Source organism: Rousettus aegyptiacus, unplaced genomic scaffold (assembly GCF_014176215.1).
Source record: "Rousettus aegyptiacus isolate mRouAeg1 unplaced genomic scaffold, mRouAeg1.p scaffold_m13_p_4, whole genome shotgun sequence".
Classification (NCBI taxonomy): Eukaryota; Metazoa; Chordata; class Mammalia; order Chiroptera; family Pteropodidae; genus Rousettus; species Rousettus aegyptiacus.
Genome location: NW_023416307.1, coordinates 116,959,241 through 116,979,973, shown reverse-complemented (window position 1 = coordinate 116,979,973; position 20,733 = coordinate 116,959,241). Strand labels below are relative to the sequence as shown.

The 20,733-nt window shown below is 35.2% G+C and overlaps 2 pseudogenes; both read left to right on the top strand.

The window, feature by feature from the left end:
• Positions 1 to 14,290: 14,290 nt before the first annotated feature.
• On the top strand, positions 14,291 to 14,409 carry LOC118601987 (annotated as a pseudogene).
• Positions 14,410 to 16,299: 1,890 nt separating this feature from the next.
• On the top strand, positions 16,300 to 16,418 carry LOC118602740 (annotated as a pseudogene).
• The last annotated feature ends 4,315 nt before the right edge of the window (positions 16,419 to 20,733 follow it).

Sequence of the window (20,733 nt, the reverse complement as noted above, 5' to 3'; positions counted from 1 at the left end):
AGGGCCATCTTGCAGGTCACTTCCTTTCCTGGACCAGTTAGATGTTTGAGTGATTGTTTTAGAGCTAAAAATGAGTTTTGATCCAGCTTCCATAGGTTCAACTTGGTAAGCTTTCCTCACATTATACTTAACCATGGTCAATCATTAATTCTTAATGAGAAAGTAAAGTTTACAAGATTTACGAATTTAAAAATTACCAAATGACATTTTCCTCATGAAAGTTTGAATAGGAGATAGTGCCCGGAAGAATTGTGGAGTAGTTCAGAATGTAGGAAAAATATTGAGTCATTTTATCAACATCTTATTCTCAAAAGAGCTCCAAAATGGATGGCTTATCTACGTACTACACCTCCCAACACAGATATACTGTTTCGAACTGGTAACTTCTTAAACCCTTAAAGAAACTAAATTTTGCCTGTTAGTAAAACAAATTCTTCAGATTTTCACAGAAAGAATAAAACTTCAATGAATGCATGCTAAAATTCAGTCAGCTATTCTCATATTCCAACAACACCATCCAGATATTTCTTCTACGCCACCCACAGAGAAAGAGGAAATGTGGTCATAAGTTGAGTTGCTTTGGACAAATGTTTCTCCCAAAGCAACACTAGGGGGTGGGGGCTGAGGGAGAGAGAGAGAGAGAGAGATTGAGAGAGAGAGAGATCCTGGAAAATAAATCATTCATTGTTACAAGACCTGATTAAAGAAAACCTTATAAACTTATAAACTGGTAATGTTTTTACTGCAGAACAGCTGCACACATTGGTACGGTGACTTAAAGTTTACAAAGCACTTTCACAGACCTAATTTAATTTCATCATTACTATATACCTGTGGTATAGGTACTACTGTCTCCAAATTATAGATTTAAAAAAATTGAGGCTCAAAGATATTTATAAATTTTCTTAAACCAACATTGAGTAACAAGCAGACCAAAAGACTAAGTCTCCTGATTCTTAGTTTATGTGCTCTAATGTTATTAATTCATACAAATTGAGATTTTTTAAATTAAATTTGTTGGTTAATAAAGTTATATAGGTTTCAAGTGTACAGTTTAATAATACATCATATGCATATTGCATTTGTGTTCACTACCCAAAGTTAAACCTCCTTCCATTATCTTATATTTGGCCCCTTTACCCTTATCAAATCTCCCTCCTCCTTTCCCTCTGGTAACCAGTAAACTATTATCTGTGTCCATGAGTCTCTGTTTGTCTTGTTCGTTTGTTGCTTTCAGTTTTACATCCCACATATAAGTAAAATCATATGATTCTCAACTTTTTCTGTCTGACTTATTTCGCTTAGCATGATAATCTCAAGATCCATCCTTGTTGTTGCAAATGGCAGTATTTCATCTTTTCTTATAGCTGAGTAATATTCCATTGTATAAATTGTCATACTGTCAAGCTGAGCAGAAAGCCTCAGATAGATGTAATAAGTAAAGGTACCCAACCAATTTTCTAAATTTTTTTTATAAATATATTTTGAAAATAACTAACTTCTAGATCTCGTTAAGTAAAATAATAAAGCTTTAAGAATAAGATTGAAATTTGCTGAGATACCCAGTTGGGCTGATTTGGGGAAAGACTGAAGACTTTAAACTCTGCCCACAAGGAAAGGCAGCAGTAAAGCATCAAATGTCCTATGATTTTGAAAAATGTGACTTCGATTGGTTTTTGGCTCTACATATAGATGTTTTCCAATCTGTAGAACCCTCCTTAATTATAATCTTGAATGTAAAAACATTGTCTGTAAAAATGAATCAGTATGCTATTTATTATAAGAAGAGTTTTACCTGTCATCTACATCGTATCCTAAAATTATGGGATCATGAGGTTACCCTTGATGAAAGGTTATTTTAAACTAGAATATCTAGACTCTAGGACATTCCTGTGTCAAGAATGGGGACTATCTAGTGGATATCTGCCTGGCGTGGTGTCTCAGAGTTAAAGGGTTTGGTGTCCTCACATGGACTTAGCCTGCATATGTGTGAGAATGCTGCATTAAACAAGCTTTACTATGTGCTATCACTGTGATGTTTTTATCTCTTTTTCCATTTTATTCTCACATATTCCTTTGAGATGGTAGGCTAGCAGCTCTTACAAAAAAAGCTCATAATTTCAGAGCTTCATATAACAGAGACTTATTTCTCCTAGTTTGTTGGTAGTTTTCTTCCATTTGGTAACTCAGAGATCAAGGCTCCTTTCATTAGGAGACAAAAATCACCTGCAGCTGGGATCAACAATCTCTGACCTGTGGGCTAAAGCTGCTTGCCAACTATTTTTTAATAACCCATGAGCTAAGAATATGTTTTACATTTTTAGTAATAGAAACAAAAAATAAATATATTTTGTGACATAAAACTTCAATGAAATTTATATTTTAGAGGAACATAAAGCCTTATTGGAACACAGCTATGTTCATCTGTTTACCTATTTTCTGTGGCTGCTTTTGTACTTCAAAGGCAGAAGTGAGGACTTGCCACAGAGATTGTATGACTCACAAAGCCAAAAGGTATTTACTATCTGGCTGTTGTGGACTGAAAGTTCACCCCTAAATGTGATGTTGATGGTTTGAAGCCCTGCCCCCCAAGGTGATAATATTTGTAGTTGAGGCCTTTGGGAGTAATTACATTTAGGTGGGGTCATTAGGGTAGGGCCCTCCTGACAGGATTAGTTTATAAAGAGCGGAAATGAACCACAGATCTCTTACACTCTCTCTGCTGTGTGAGGACACAGCAAGAAAGGCAATTATTTGCAAACCAGAAAGAGGGCCTTCACCAAGATCCTATGTAACCAGACTGATACTTTGATCTCAGACTTCCAACTTGTGAGGAATAAGTGTCTGTTTAAGCCACCCAGCCTTTGGTATTTTGTTATGGCTGCCCAAGCTGACTAAAACACTGGCCCTTAACAGCAAAAGCACACTGACCCGGGCTCCAGAGTTTCCTCACATACTGAGTTCTATCCACAGAAGGAGGGTGGAGAGCACATCCTAAACTAAAGCTTAGAGAAGTTAGCTGCTTGCCTAAAGGTTTATGATTCCATGTTGTGTACCCAGGATTCAAACACAGATCTCTCTGACATGAAAGCCTAAAATCTTAACCTTTTTTTTTCTTTTTACTATTGGGCTCACGTCTCCCTACCAGTCTATTCATTCATAAATTTATATAATATATGAACTTTGGGAAAACCAATAATGTCAGGCAAATATGCCTCATCATATTATTTTAATTTAATGTGCATTGGGCTCTAGCCATGCTCTAATAATAACTTTAAGAAAATAACAAGAAGTGTCTAGTATGAAATATAAAAACCCATTATGGTTCTACGTGTAATGACTAAGTGCCAAACAGTTAATAAATCTTCAGAACAATAGCACTATTTCCAATAATGTTCTTTATTTCAGAATGATTAATTTTTAATGGTACTTTATATCACTTGTGTATATTATCTCAGATCCCATGGGATAAGCAAACCAATCTCCATGTTACTGTGAAACAGAAATAAAATATCATAGGATTTTCTGACGGCTCTGAGGAGTTAAATGGCTCCTATGGGACCACAAAGTTAATTAAAATTAGCATAGGATCACTATACTCTATTATGACACAATTATGCTCTTCTTTCCTTCTTTCTTTCTTTCTTTCTCTTTCTTTCTTTCTTTCTTTCTTTCTTTCTTTCTTTCTTTCTTTCTTTCTTTCTTTCTTTCTCTCTCTCTCTCTCTCTCTCTCTCTCTCTCTCTCTCTCTCTTTCTTTCTTTCTTTCGTTCTTTCTTTCTTCTTGTTCCCTCCATAAAAACTTCACAAAAGGTAAAAATGAGAAATAAATTTTTTTCCAGCTTTGCTTTTGAATGGAATAAGTTTTGATCTTTTCTAGGTATATATTTAACAGATCTTAAGTTTTCATAGCTTAGAATTTCTTGGAGATCACCACCTAATGTATAAGGATATAAAATAATTAGAAAGAAATGGTTATGAAACACTTGTAATCACAATTGCTTTAGGAATTCTCTACCTTACATTTAAACCTGTAGAATAAGCTTAGATAAATCACTCCATTTGATAAGTAGTAGAGAAGGTAGTAGTGATAACATCCTGATTTTGATGTACAAGACTAGCCACATAAATAGGATTTTTTTCTTTAAAATAATATATTTAAACTATACTCCAGCTGTCTTTCTAGCATTTATAATTGTCTCCACTTGCACGCACACATGCCACATCTCTAATAAATAAAAGAAGACTTTCATTTAGGCGAGGCAACTTATTCTAAGGTACAAAGTGATAAGGGTTTTGCAATTTTCTCTGAAATATACTCTGAGGTACATTTGATAAAGTCTCTTCATTCTATTGACATAGAAAGGTAGAATAGGCTGGTTTCAGAGAAAAGCCAAGACTCTTTTGAGGTTAACTGAAAGTACTTACTATACAGTGTCCACTGGGACTAGAAGATTCCTGAAGTTCATGAATGAAAATAACTTGCCCTGCACGCTTAGGATTTTATGTGTTATCTCATGTATAGCTTATAGCCAATTTTTGCTATTTTTCAGATGAGATAGCTGGAGCTCTGATAGGCCAAATTATTTTTTCAAGAATACAAGTTTGATTTGTAGCAGACACAGGATTTAAATATACATCTTTTTGGTATATTGTGTTGCCTGTGGTGTGACAGCCACTCATTCTCCATCCATGCTTCACCCAACCCTACTTATCAGTTCTTCCTAGTATCCATAATATAGCTTACCCTGGTTTTTGTAGGGCAGCAGTAATGGTTATACACCTTTCAAACCTATCACATCAAAGAGCTCACTCAAATACCATGTCAATTGATGTAGAACAAATAATGAAGGTAATTTATTGGCACACAAAATTATTATAAGAGTGACTTGCAATAAGTCTTGACTCCTTAGATGAATGATGCCTCCAAGGATCTGGTTTTATCTTTTTTCTTTATCATCTATATGTCCATTTTGTCCCAAAGCTTGTCTCTTCAATATCCCAAGAAGGAAAACAAAAACATAGGTCCTCTTTCACACTGAAGAGTAAAAAAAGCTGCTTTACTCCAATGATCTTCAAAAATCTCCTGAAGTACAATTTGATTAGACAATCTTATATCACATGCCCAATCTTAAGTCAATGATCTGTCTCCAGGGATTGAAATGTACCAATTGTTTGGTTGAAATGTACCAAATGTACCAAATCGTATACTCCAACCTTGAAGTGTGGGAGAAATCAATTTCCTAGAAACTACATGGACTCACAAATAAAAGATAAAAGGGAAATAGATGATGCAGAAGTGCATCGGTCAGAATAGGATAGACTATGTTGTGGTAACAAATAATCCCCAATTCTTGATAGCCTGAAATGACAAATGTTCATTTATTGCCAATTTTTTATCCTTGTCATCTGGGTGTTCTACTCTATGTCATCATTGCTCTCAGTCAGAGCCCAGGTTGCCAAAACAGTCACTATCTGGAGCACTGCCAAATAGACTGGGTGAGGGAGACGAGAATGAGAAAGCTGACTTTCACTTTTAAAGAGTTTTCACATCATTTTTGTTATAAGATCAAAAGAAAGTCACATGGCCACATGTAACTTCAAAGGAGGAGAACTTTAACACTACTGTGTTCATGGAAGAAGATAGCTAGACTTTTTGTGTGGAGCCTTCATAAATGTTTCAAAATATAACTACAAAAAGCTATCATATCTACCCTGAGTTAGAGAAAGAGATGTCCTGAGTTCCAACACAAGCAAAGGACTTAAAGATGATAATGTTATAAAACTGAGGAATTACAGGGCCTTTCTGGACGGAAAAGAGATGAATTATTCTCAGGTGCTCACTGAATTCTTCCTCCTTCATTACCTCCTTCATTAATATTTTCGCTGCATAATAACACTGCATCACAAAGTTTACAGCAAGAGGATCAACTAGAAGGAAGAAAATATATTGAACTGGAATTAGCTTATAAAAATACTCTATCTTCAGTTATACGGTTAGGCAATAAATTCAAGTATCTGACTGACATTTTTTTAGAACCCAAAGTATTCCGTTTCTCAAGAGTTGATGGGAGAATAAAATCAGAAGAAAACAGGGACTAATTTTAAATTTAACTGAAACCACCAGTGATTGAGGATTTAAGACTAAGATTTAAGAAGCTCATTTGGATATCCAAGTGCTTTGTCATAGATGTTTTCTTCTTTTCAGATAAAAAGAAAAAACCTTTTGTGAAACCCTGGCCAAAAATTTTTAAGCTCTGTTAATTCTAGTTTAATTTTGACTAAGACATGGAAACAACCATAGTGTCCTTTGATAGACAGTTGGGTAAAGAAGATGTGGTATGTATAAACAATGGAATATTACTCAACCATAGGAAAAGATGGGATTATCATGCTAAGCGAAATAAGTCAGAAGTTGAGAACTATATAATTTCACTGATACATGAGATATAAAACTTAAAGCAACAAATGAAAAAGACAAACAAAAACTCCGAGATACAGACAACAGTGGTTACCAGAGAGAAAGGGAGAAAGAGAGAGGTAGAAAAGGGTAAAGAGGGTCAAATATATGGTGACGGAAGGAGATCCAACTTTGGGTGGTAAACATACAACTCAATATATAGGAGACGTATTCTAAAATTGCATATTTGAAACTGACATAATTGTATTAAGCAAAATCACCTCCATAAATTTAATTAAAAAGCAAATAAATAAATAAAAATCAATCTTAAGAAGACATTGATAGAAAGAATATAAATAAATGAAAACTAGACTGACCTAATAGAAAAGAGTTCTTTGTCTAAGAAAGAGGTTTGAAGGGTAGGCTCTAATGAAATTAGTGAGAGAGGGGGAAAAAAATCAAGATGCAATCCATTCTTTAGAAAATAAGCAATAATGCCTATAAAAGAAAGCTTTATTTTCAATGTTAGTGTTTCTTTTAGTAAAGGGAAATGAGAATCTTAATGACTTTGAGAAAACCCATCACTTAAGTGATATCATACAATTTTAGGAAATGAGAAATGAAATGATCGGAGGGTTTTCCCATGTATACATGCCACATTCTGGATTTTAAGGAGGTTGATCATCTACTCTAAGATTTTTCTTTAATGATATGCATCCAATTAACTGTAACAGCTTCTCTTGGACTAGGAAAAATACTGTGTCGCTCTTAAGTGCTTAAAAGTGTTTATTTGTTCATTCAGCAAATGTGTGTTACATCTTAATCATGCACAGTCTAGAAGTTGGGGACAGAGTGGTGAACAGTACAGACAGGAGTTCACCTTGCCAACCTCCCTCTTATGTAATTAAAGGTCCCAGGAGTGAGACCTGGGCTTCTGCCACATCAGCTATAGCCTGGTATAAAAGCAGGCTAAGATTAGGATCATGGCCGTGATGCTGAGACTCATCCTGAAGTGAGAACTCAAATTCAAGGGGAAAGTTGTAACCACAGAAAACCTTGAAAGCAAGCAAAGGGGGAAAAAAATCCAAAAATCCTAGATGGTATGATGTAAAGACAGGAGCAAGGAGGCAAAGGAATAATAACAGCTAATGATTACATCAGAATGATTAGGAAACTTGCTCAATTCGAACTCTAACATAACAACTTATTTAAATCTCACAAGAAGGCTATGAGAAAGGTACTTTTATTATCCCTACTTTACAAATGAGAAAACAGGCCTAGAGATACAGAAACTAAGTGACTTACCCAAGATTTCATCCATCAGCCTAACTCCAGAGTTTATCCCCTTAACCACATGATGCCACTAACACAAGTGAAATAGAGCAAACAGGTTCATTTCTCATTTCCAAGGGCGGGAAGATATTATACTTGGTGAGATTGCCTAAGGCATTAGAATATAAACCAGGTTTTCATATAGGGAGCATTGTTACCAACTTGTCTACATAGAATGTAAATCATTTATTTTTGGAAAGACATTTGATTAGCCTAGAAGCAATGGAGATAAATAAAAGCCATATCCATGTTAAACTAGTTTCAGCAATGTTGAGGAGGTAAGTTTTCTTATAGTAGTGGCCAAGTATCAGTTGTATCTTGATAAGGCATGGAGTGGAAAGGAATAATGATTACAGAATAAGTGAATACATAAATGAATAAGGTATAAATAATTATAGTTTAACTAATTTTTATTTTTGAACTTGTATTTTCTTAAGTAATTACTGATGTTCCTTGTAGTAGAATTAAGACTCTTTTAATAAAGCAAAATAGATAACAATTATCCAATTATTAAAAGACTTCAGATTGTCTTAAGAATGCATATTACGATATACCACACTGCTTGCTTTCCTTTACCCTGCATGGGACTGGGGAATAGTATGTTCATGCAGAGGCAGTTCATTCATAGGATTTGTCAGATGAATCCAGTGCTTCTAACTGAAAACACATCTCTGTGCATCCTCAATTATTTTTACAACCTTTGCTCTACGTCTGGTGCTCAAGCTGTGGAACCAAAACAAAATAAAACAAACAAACAAAACCCACACAGCAATCAAGAGAAAATTCTGGAGTTTGGGCATAGTTAATGGTTTGTTGTAGTTAAACGTTCCAATTAACTAAGAGCACAAGGCTCCAACATCTCAGGCTGTTTTGCTAGATAAAGTACAGGATGCTCTGTTAACTCTGAATTCTAGAAAAACATTGAATAATTGTATTTAGGATAATTTTGTCCCAAGCATTGTATATTTGTTTGTTTTGCCATATCTGGCAAGCCTGTTACCAAGGTCTAAGAAGCAGAGGCTGCACTAGGAGAGTGTTGCAGTGCCAAATGTGTGTGTCTGCCTAAATTGATCCTGCTACTCTGAGTGAGCTGCCTTGCCCCCACTGAACCTCAGTTTCCTCATTTGCAAAGGGAGAAGAGTTGGACCAATTGAATTCTCAGGACCCCTTCTTCTGTACATTTCTAGATTCTAGTAGTTTCTAACAGTCTGGACTACCTGTGGGAGGAAAAAAGGTATGATATCATCATTTGTGAATGTCCTGTGAGGCAGGGAAATAAATTATGAAGTTATTATTCTCTCCAAGAAGAGAAGAGGAACAACAACAGCAAATTAGACAGAAGAGAAGGTCAGGACATGGCTATCTCCCTGAGAGTTGCGACCAGATGAGAGAGTATACCCTGGGGTGTTCTCCTCTCAGAAAGTCTCCTGATACTCTCCTTGCGTGTTATCATTTGTTCCATCCACAGGGTTCCAAAATTAAGAACTGGCCTCTTTTATGTGGAAAAATAATTTTAATACATTTATAGGAAGCTAAAATACCCAGAAATGTAAGAAAAACATTTTTGAAGATATGTTTGCTTTTATTTAGAGGATGGAATGCTTATGTGTTTTAGCACAAGATGTTTTAAGGGCTTTGGGTTTTTTTTTTTTTTAGTTTTTTTTTTAAAGTTATCTTTTTGTAGGGTAGGTTACAGCTCCATCATTGTGATTCATCTAACTTGGGGGGACTAATTCATACCACTTTTCCTAAGAGTTCTGTAAGAAACATTACCCCAGTGCCTTTATTGCTCTATTCCTAATTGCTCAGCATTTCTTCATTCTTAAGGTAAATCAGAAATGCAGTGAATTACATGGAATGTATGTACAAACAAAATACCAGTAATCCATCCTTTCCTTGGCATTAAAATATAATGCTTCTATTTCTAAATGCCATTAATACCATTTCTTGTCAGAGAAGGAAAAAACATGAAGCAACTTCTCACTGTGGCAAGGAGATTTGAGGAAATCTATTCCTATCAAAATCATGAACATGAGGACACAGAGATAATTTCAGAAACACACCATGTATGTAAGAGACACCCTGTGAATTTTTTGGTTAGAGACATACATCACAAACAAATGCAGATATTGATTGGATTAAGGGAAGTCTTCTTCCAGGAACTATCTTTTAATGAAAGGGAACTCAGTCAAATCATGAAGGTGATTCTCTACAACTGCTATGCCTAATCACAGAAGAATAAAAAGTTCAATGCAAGAGGTGCACGGGGTTCACTTACTTTGGCCACAAGAAACTGTAAAGTTAAAACACAAACTCTGCATTAGGCTTTGTACATTTAGAGGACTTCAATCCCACCTAATCTTATAGGCTGCCCTGGATATCTTGTGTAAGCCTTCAACCCTGTTCATATTTCCTGGGTCATGAGTACAGGACAGTGAGCAGGATGGAATCGGGATGGAAAACATAATTCTCAATCAGGGTTTCTCAACCTTGATACTACTAGTATTTGAGTAGAATAACTCTTAGCTGTGGTGACTGTCCTGTACATTGTGGGATGATACTAAGTAGCATGCTTGGCTTCTCCTCAGTAGATGACAGTAGAAACTCCCTCCTCCCACTCAGCTGTGACAACCAAAATTGTCTCCAGACACTTCTAAATGTCCACAGGAAGAAGAAAGGCAAAAGTCAATCAAGTTAAGCCATTAAAAGAGGGACTTACGACTCTCGGGGAGGGATGTAGACTCTGGAAAAGTAAATCCCACAGTAAATATACAAAAAGTATCTATATTCCTTCTGTGTTATGCCATCCTCATAGTGATAAAGACAACTTCACATAAATTGTACTGTTTACACGGACACCATAAAATTTAACACAAACAAAATGTGTTGACTATAAATGTTATTTTTTCTGTCTCTTGCTAAACACCTTATTTGCATGTTTCCTGACTATTCATTCTCAATATAACCTATACCACTCAAAAAAGCCCATTTTCTACATGCAGCAAATGGCTTTAATTGGTCTATGTATTTCTTCAATAGCTAGCTGATGCCTGCTCCTTTAAGCCTCCTCTTCTCCTTGTATGCCACATGCATTCTCTAAATTTACCTGTGTCATCACCTTGGTCATTTCCTCAGGCTGGAATGCACATCTCCCTGTGATACTGAGCTCACTAAAAACAAACCCATGTGTCTGTCCTTTTATTTTCCACATTGTGCATAGTCTCAGACATAGTAATATTCACTATTCTTTTTCAAGAATGAAATGAATTAATAGCAGCTATTTAATGACATCTCTACTTTCTCCCAGGAAACGAATCACCTCTACTTCTTCAATCAGTTCCTGCTTATAGTCAAAATTAGACATAGAGTTGATTTAAAGAGTGTTCTCCATTTTTTTCCCTGAAGATCTAGAACGCTAGTTATTGTTTAGAAAATGAAAATGGACTTCCTGTGTATTTGCTACTCTGATAGATTTTAGCTTTTTAGTAGAAGAGTCTATTGTATAATGAGTTAGAGAATTTTTGTTCTTTTTAAAGTGAAAGGAAAAGCTGTTCCTAAGAATTTAGGTGCTTTAAAACTTTTCTGAAATCAGGTAGTTAGCATGTGGTGGGGACAAAGAAAGTACAATGATATAAAAGAAAACAATAAGATGTTCACCTAAAAGAGAGTAAGTCGATCAAATAAAACCAATGTTCTTTTAAATAGAAGGAAAAACATTATGAAAACATAAATAAGGCCCTTCACTAATTCATTAGCATAGACATCGATGTTTTGTTTTGCTTTCTGCCAAAGAGAGCTCCCCTCTCAGCCACAGTCCTCTATTTCAAAATTTGAAAACTGTACAACGACCTTAGAAGCCAGCTAGTCCAGTGCTCTTCTTTACTTAAAGAGAACACTGGCCATATAAAGATTCTACTTTTAAGAGTAAATTAAAATTATTTACCTCTTTTCATGCCACATTAACACTATTTTGAGATTAAGAATAGCAATGTAGATTTCCTATCAAGACCCTATAGCTATTATGAGCCAAGAAATAATCTAAATAAAGTCCAATGACAAAAAAGCATGAATAATGAAGCACAACAACGTCAAATTAAGCCATGTTTCATCACTCACCAAAATTCATTCTGAATTTCATCAATTCATAGACTGTGTCCAAAAAAATGTACTTGGAGTCACATAGACTAAAATAAAGGACTGAAATAGAACATCAAACTTGAATTTTATTTTGTAAACATATGTACTGTCCATTGGTAATCAATGAGCATATGAAAACAAACCTCTAGCTAAAACAATGTATGGACAAGAACTACTACAGATTACGGTTGTGACCTTTAAGGCCAGAGTTTGCAAACCTTTTCCTGGAAAGGCCAGTCAGTAAATAGGTTAGGTTTTGCTGGTGTACAGTGTATATTGCAACTACTCAACTCTGCCCTTGTAATGGGGAAGCAGCCACAAACAACACTAAGGAATGGGGATGGCTATCTTCCAATAAAATTTCACAAAAACAGGCAGTTAGCCAGATCTGACGGATCTGACAGGAGGTCCACAGGTTGCTGTCCACATAGGCAACAGAGAACTAAAAGCACAGATCAGAAACAATGCAGTTTGTTATTCTTTGCTAATTTCTCAATAGATACATGTTTGCATTTAATACCTCGTAGTTGTTAATTTAAAATGGAACCTCCAATGACTCTGAACGAGTAATTAGTTAAAACAAGGTAAACGTGTTAAAGCGCCTGTCAGTCAGCTATCTGATTTGCATCAATCCACACATGTTAAGTCAAAGAGCAGAAATGTAATTTTCCAGAACACACCACCCTACTGCTCAGCATGCCTCTAATGAGGAAAAGCTAATTATTTTATTATCTTAACATAAACCTCCCCAAATTAAATATTTCCAGGGTTATAAACTGTTTGCCTCCAAGCTTCATTAAAAGCTTAAAACCAGCATTTTCACTTTGCAGTCAGGGTTCAAAAACAGCCTTGACATCTTTCAGACCTTTTCCCTTCTCACATGAAGAATCAGGCCCTACTCATATGTTTCTATACCAGTATTTCCTGTTGCTAGATGGGTCTAGAAATTGTGAAAACATTTGTAATAGCCTTCATGGCCCTCCATTTAAATCCAGCTCTAATGATCATTAGTGTTAACTGATTTTTATTTATACCTTCTATAGTTTCATTTTGCCACTTTCATAAATAAATACATAGGTATATGTTTTTATGTATATATATGTACATATAATCACATATACACACATGTTTGCTTATTTATTTGCTTATTTCCCTTACAAAAGGGGATTTCTGTAGCTATTTGATTATTAACATTTCTTAGTTATTTTCTCCTCCAAGCTAAATAATCCAACTGTTTATATTCTTCTTTCCAAATTCTGTGTTTTCGGATCTGCCAAAATTTTTCATGACAGCCCCATTTCGGTGAGACTTTTCTCTCAACTTATTTAATTCCATGGACTTAAATTTCAGGACATATAGTCAGAGAAATGAACCAAATAACAAAGCTCAGCTCCTACAGTTTCTGATCTGTTCCTGAACCCTTTGAGCCTAGTGTATCATATTTCCTTATCTCTTTGTTCAGTGGTCAAAAACAAGCCACATTTCTTTTAAGCCACCAAGTACAATTAAGTCACAAGTGTGTTCTATGACAACTGGAGTTTATTCCTTTCCTATGCTTCTACAATGGGAGAAAACAAGCCAGTTTTTAATTTTTATTACCTGTTTCTGATAAAATGTGCTCATATTCAAATGCTTTCATCTCCCCAAGGTCACAAATACCTCTCACTCATTCTCTTTCTTCATTCTCTTTTTTCTTCTCCTCTTTAACTCCTCGCCCCCGCCCTCTATCCCTGACCTATGGATGTTGCTGTTTTCCCCTTAAGAACTGGATCCCTGAAGGCAGGGTGTCTCCTTTCACATGCTCGCAGCATGCACCTGGGGTCTGGCATGCACCTGGGTCCTGGTGCACCCAGGGCCAGGTGCACCAGAGGGCCTGGTGCACCTGGGGTCTGGTCTGTGGCTCCACCTGGGGTGCAAACCCAGGACCTACTGCGCATAAAGCAGACGTGCTAACCACTATACTATGGAGCCACCCTCTTTATTCTTTCTCTCTTACGCTGATTTTTTTTTAATTCGCTTTATCCTTTATGATATCCACTGCCATACCATGACCAATTACTCCCCATGTTCCCTATTCTTATTTGAAATTTGAAGCCTTCAATTACCTAAAATCAATTATTTCTCTTGGAACTTTTGTGGCAGAGGGCAGAGAGTAATTGCTACCTACAACAGAGTGCCAGCCATAGCACTCAGGCTACCTGTCAAAGGAGGGAGGTGTTCCCACCCATTTGACTGCTTCCTAGGAGAGGAAACTGTGGCAAATAGGAATCCAGTACTAATTCCTTTAACCTATTTTAAAGAGAGGTTCATGGCAAAGTCATAGGGCCTGAGACTATCTCATATAAGCCTCTATTAAGGTTCTTTATGCCTTGTTTACATCTTTATTATATGTCCTCATATGAAGTTCTTAAGAATTACTTGTAGTCTACGGCCATGCCACCCTGAACAATCCCAATCTTGTCTGATCTCGGAAGCTAAGCAGGGTCAGGTCTGGTTAGTACTTGGATTGGAGATCACTTAGGAAGACCAGGTGCTGTAGGCGTAAAAAATAAAAAATAAGGTATTGTAAGATGACAATGTCCTTGCAATCTGTGAGGTCAACCAAGGGTTGTCTTGCTTAAAAAAAAAAAAAAAAAAAAAAAGAATTACTTGTGGAAGGAAGGGAGGGATGGAAGAAGGAATCATTTATATGACTTATATGATGACAGTTACCTTGGTACACAATTGACCAGTTGTATGTTTTCTTATGAGTTGCGTTAATACTTAAAATATATGAGTAGCTCTCTGGAATGGTTTTTGATTAAATTGGAAAGCAGATTTGTGATAGTCTACTTGTCACAATAACTTGATGAGTGAGAGTATTAGATTAACTAAGGATATAAGTGAATATTATTTTAAGATTTTCTCACATCACATTTTTATTTTCAAGTTTATGAATTAAGTAAGTTTTCTAAGCAACCAAATGCCATATGAGTTTTTTGTTTCTTTATTTTTATTGTCAGATAAGTCTAAGAACTCATGAAGGGGTGGGAACCAAGGAAATGTTTATGAAGAATAGTAATTTGTTTATTGGTTTGAGTAGAAGAGATCAAAGTTTTCCTTCTTTACTGAATGAGAGAAAGTAGATCTCTGATAATCCAGTCTCAGGGCTCAAAATATATCTCTCATTGTTCTATCAAGGTAAGTAGGATAAAGAAAAACTACAGAAATCTGTGTAGTGTAGAAGGTTAAAAACTAAAAGGAATAACTTTTTTTTTAAGTTAAAAAGAGAAAGAAAAATCTGAGAGGAATTTGGTTTTCAGTTTTCTCAAATTCAAATACCTTATCAGAATTCACAAGACAATGTAAGTTCCTAGTTGGCAAAGCTCAAGTTCCTGAAGGCCCAAGGGGCCTCAGCTTTTGAAGCTGCTGCTGCTTATTTCTCTGAACAATCTCAGACTGCATTTTAACTGGAAAAAAAAAAAAGAGAGAGAGAGAGAGAATTATTTTTTAAATGCTCAGGAAATTGAAGAGATGTATACTGTAGCATTACAAAGCTATCTTCCCAGCTGCAGGTAGTAAAATTTAGCTTTTTGTCAGACAACCCCAAAGAAGATCTGTGGAGGGTCAGTAAGACACCCTAGGATGGAATTGAAAATTGTCACGCTCATGGAAGCATAGATTGCTATTTGGTAGGGGTTGGAGGAAGGGAAAAATTGAAGGTGATGGTCAAAAGGTACAAAGTTTCAGTTATACAAGATAAGTAAATTTCTGAGATCTACTATACAACATAGTGTCTATAGATAATAATACTGTATTATATACTTAAAATTTCCTAAAATGGTAGAGCTTGTTAAGTGTTCCTGTCACACACACCGACAAATAATAATAAAAGGGACATGAGAAAATCTGAGAGGTGATGGATATGTGGTGGTGGTGACAGTTTCACAGGTGTGTATACTTAGCCCCCAAATCACAGAATTATGTCATTAAACGTGCAGTTTGTTTGTTTTTTTTACACATATCAATGATACCTCAATAAAGTGGTTCAAAAAAATTGGTTGTTCATGGAAATGATACTCTAACCTTGGTTGTACTCCTCGGCTCAAGGATGAGGGCAATTTTGTAGTGATAGCAGAGAGGGGAGAAAATGTGATAACACTGAGTTTTGTATGGGTAATGAGAGATCAGAAAATTTATGGGCCAAACTTGATTTTTAGAAATTATCCTGACAATAGTTTAGTAGTTACTGGAGGGAAAGGCTGAGGGGGGAGTTAGATAAGGATAAAGGGTTTCAAATATATGGTGATGAGAGTTGACTTTGGATGTTGAATACACAATGAAATATGTAGATGATGTATTATCATATTGTACACTTGAAATCCATATAATTTTATTAACCAATGTCACTCTGATAAATTTAATTGAAAAATTTTTTAAAAGGAAATTAGCCATCTACAGCCATGCCACCCTGAACAAGCCCAATCTCGTCTGATCTCAGAAGCTAACCAGGGTCGGGCCTGGTTAGTACTTGGATGGGAGATCACTTAGGAAGACCAGGTGCTATAGGCATAAAAAATAAAAAATAAAGGATTGTAAGCTGACAATGTCCTTGCAACCTGTGAGGTCAACCAAGGGTTGCCTTGCCTAAAAAAAAAGAAAAGAAAAGAAATTATCCTTAATGATCAAAATAATCAAGCCAGTTGTTCACCTATGTCAATCTCACATTTATGGGTATAAGTCTGGTATTCAGGAACTTGAAAAAATATATTAATTCTACCAAGCCTGGTAAAAGTGAAAATATAGTCAAGTAGTATTTTGTATCATGGTAGATATATCAGTCTTTACAGAGTAAGCCAAACCTAGAGTAGGCACTAGAGGTGGATGAGCATGAAGAAAGAGGTTAGAAATGTTGGGATGATTTTAAATAATTATAAGACATAGTTCTTGTTCATAAAGGATTTATACTAAAAGCAGCAGAGGAAAACAACACATCCAATTGAAAAATAGTGAACACAGAGAAGGGGAATAACTTTGACTGACAAACATGTATTGAGCATGGCATTGGGCACTTGATACATATCATGACCTTTGAACCATCCTGTGAGTAAATAAAATATTTCACTTTATTAATAAATAAAATACCACTCTTGGATACCTATATTTTGCAAATATATTTTGCCAGACGTACTAAGTGTCAACTGAGAATTATAGAACTTTTAGAAGACAAGAAATTGAATCTTGAAAAATCTGCATGTATGTGTGTGTTGTGTGTATATGTATATGTGTGTGTGAATACATATATGGGTGTATATATGTACAAATATATATATAATATAAATTCTGTGAAATGTGATTCTATCTGTCTGCTTTGTCACATAAGTCTCATGTGGGCTTTATTATATCTCATTGTTATTGTCTATCTTCCATTGTGGAGGCTGCAGCATGATGCTTAAAATGCAGGTTAGATTTGGTAGTTTCAAATTTCGGCTCTATCATTCACTAGCTATATGTCCTTGAGCAAGTTATTAAAGCTCCTTGAGTCTCGGCTTTCTTAACTACAAATGAGAGCTAATGATATCCACCCCGTAAGGTTTGTGAGAATTAACTATTTAACCTTGAGCACAGTGACTGGTATATAGAAGAGCACTCAATAAGTTAAAATTAAATTAATTTTATCTTTTTTCTTTACTATTCAACACTTTTAAAAGTAACCAGCATAGAGTGCACAATCCATAAGCATTTCTGATTGACTGCATGAACTTATTTTTTTCTCTTGCAATTTTTTTTTCTGTAAAGATAAACATTTACCTGTAAATATTCTCCATGTCAGACAAGTGTAAAAGGCATGGAAGAGTTAATCTCTTTCCAAATTAACCTGCTTTGTGTGAAGAGCCACTGGGCCTTCACTCCAGGTCAGAAAATGAGAATCAAACACAGAAAGCCTCCCTGTCGAATGAATATAGTGGGCTCCTCCAGCAATGTGTTCTCTTTCAAAGAGAACAGTCTATTAACTTGAAGTCAACTTCTCCTGATATACTTGTTGTATCTTTCCCCTCCCCAGACATTTATTTCCCTGACATTGCAGGGATGAGTAGAGCATCTTACTCTTTAACTTATAGCCATTCAGGAATTTTGTGGTGTTAATTAGTTATTAAAATGAGCAGACCTCCAGGTGATTTGACCATCTTTCTTCTTGCAAAAATTTTTATTCAAAGTGATATTTGTAAAGGGATATTTTCTCTACTTAATCTCAATCAACCTACATTTATTCATCAACAAATGCTTTCTTGAGTGCCTCTTAGATACCTGTTTAATCCTATGTAACTTTTAAAATAAATTTGTCCTTAAGTGGATAAATGAAAAGTTTACTATAGACATTCCCCTCATTTAAAGGATCAGCTTATAGTTCACAAATCTGTTTTCACATGCATTAATTCATTTAATTCTCAAAACGAATCCCTAAATTGGTTTTCTGCCATTCTCCAGTTGTGTCTATGAGATATATGTAGCTTACTAATACCATGGTCACTACCCAGATCATGTGCTCTTCCTACTCCAAGCCTACTGCTTTTCCCCTTGAATAACAGCTACCTACTACAGATGACATTGCACTTGGAATTCATCCAGTACAAACCATCTCCTCCATCACATCCATGCTATCAGGGGATTAGCCTAAGCATAGCTGCCGGGTTGCTGGTTCGGTGTAACTGAATATCCATCAAAAGTGTGCACATTAACAGCCACACACAACAATCAAACTCAAATTAATTTCCTCGGTTAATACATGTCACAGTATTAAATTAAACTTCAACAGAAAACAGAGCAGACTGTAACAGTTAATACTTCCACAAGCAATAATAATTATTTTTGCCAACATTTATTTAATTTGCACCTATAATGTTATATAGCAAATTTTCATATACCAGTGACAATTCTCTCAGCTTTGCCAAATTGAGAATTAAGAAATATTAGTTCAGAAAGTCTGTCAGCAGAAATTTCCATTGATCCAGTTCAAGAGCAAAACATTAACACTGGGGCAGCTGAGTTCATTAATGTTAGTGCTGTAATTCACAGTGGATCCAATGATTGCAAATGTGTGTGCGGAGTTAACACATACTCCATGAATAACCAAAGACTACTTGCATAATATATAGAATGTGCCCACAAATCACATATAAAGGACCTCAAAAATTACTGTTTATCATTTTAGAATAATTCATAATTATGGGAATCAATCATGGTTTTCTCTGATTAGAAAACTGTGTTTATATAATTTATAGATATTTTTTTAAATCAATTCTTATCCAAGATGTCATATGTGACCAGAACTATGCTAAGCCCTGGAAAAACAACAGTGCAAAAATAGTTACAGCTCCTTTCCTCATAAATCTTGCTTTCAATGGGAGACAGAGCTAAAACTAGAAAGTTAAATAATTTGTGTCAAAAGGGTATAATGTCCACTTCAGGAAACAAAAAGTGTTTGGAAAAATAGTATGAATCTGTCACTCATTATGTGACCAAACTCTGGATAAGTTATTTAACCTCTCTAAACTTCAATTTCATCACCTGTAAAAATTGGTGTGAGGGTCAGAAAAAACGATAATGATAATATTCCCTACACTCAGTCAGTCCATGCTCTCCATATAAAGTACTAAATACTTTAAATGTATTTTCTGATTTTTTTTTTTTTTACCTTATAGAAATCCTACAAGGTAAAATTAACATCAGTATTGTCATTTTACAGAGTTAGGTTAACTGATCACACAGTTTATATGGGATAATGGCAAGCTTTGAATTTGGTTAAGACTTTAGAGATACTATTATTAATTATTAACTTATTTTGCCAAAGAAGTATGAATTCAGAGACAGACATTAATATATTTCTCCCTGTATGGAATCAGCAACCAGGATATTCATTGAAAAGAGTAATCAGTCTTTTTCCTTCCCAACTACTAACTGACATTTTATGTTTTAACTGGTCGTTCAGCCATGACAAAAAGAAAAGCATAATGAAACTCTTAATAACAAAATGTGTCTCTAGTGGGTAAAGTTCTGGAGTTTTCATTCAAGCATATGTTATTTCTGATGAGAAACAAATGTGAACTCCACTACAGAGCTGCTTATTGGCAACTGATTAATGTTACCTTGGCTATGAGTTTAATAGGGACTTGAGAGTTCTTAGAAATAGAATCTAGATGACTGTCACTCTCTTACTGTTCAATTACAAAATTTTCTTAAGGCAATAGAAAACAATAATTGTAACTTTGGGCAAGGAATAATAGATATTTAGTAAGTAAAGGGACTGGCTATGTATATGGAGCTCTGCCTAATAATGTTTTCAAGAAATGCTTTAATATTCTTTTAAATAGACACCAAAAAAAGGCACAGAAAGAGAATACTATAAACATATCCCAGAGTCCTTTCGCTGAACATTTCACTGATTGCATCATCCTGTCAAGATCAAGATCCCATAAAGTGTTTTAGTTTTGTTTTGTTTTTTCATTTTAATATTTTTTTAATTTTTCAGTTACAGTTTACATAAATATTATATTAGTTTTAGATGTACAACATAATGATTAGATGTTCATATAACTTATGAAGTGACTCTGATATGTATAGTACCCATGTGACACCATACATAGTTATTACAATATTACTGACAATATTCTCTATGCTGTACTTTACATCCCCATGACTATTTTTATAACTGTCAATTTATACTTCTTAATACCTTCACCTTTTTCACCTATCTCCTCAATCCCCCTCCCATCTAGCAACCATCACTTTTCCCTCTGTATCTGAGTTTTTTTTGTTCAGGTTGTTCATTTATTTTGTTTTTTAGATTTCATATATAGGTAAAGTCACACGGTATTTGACTTTCTCT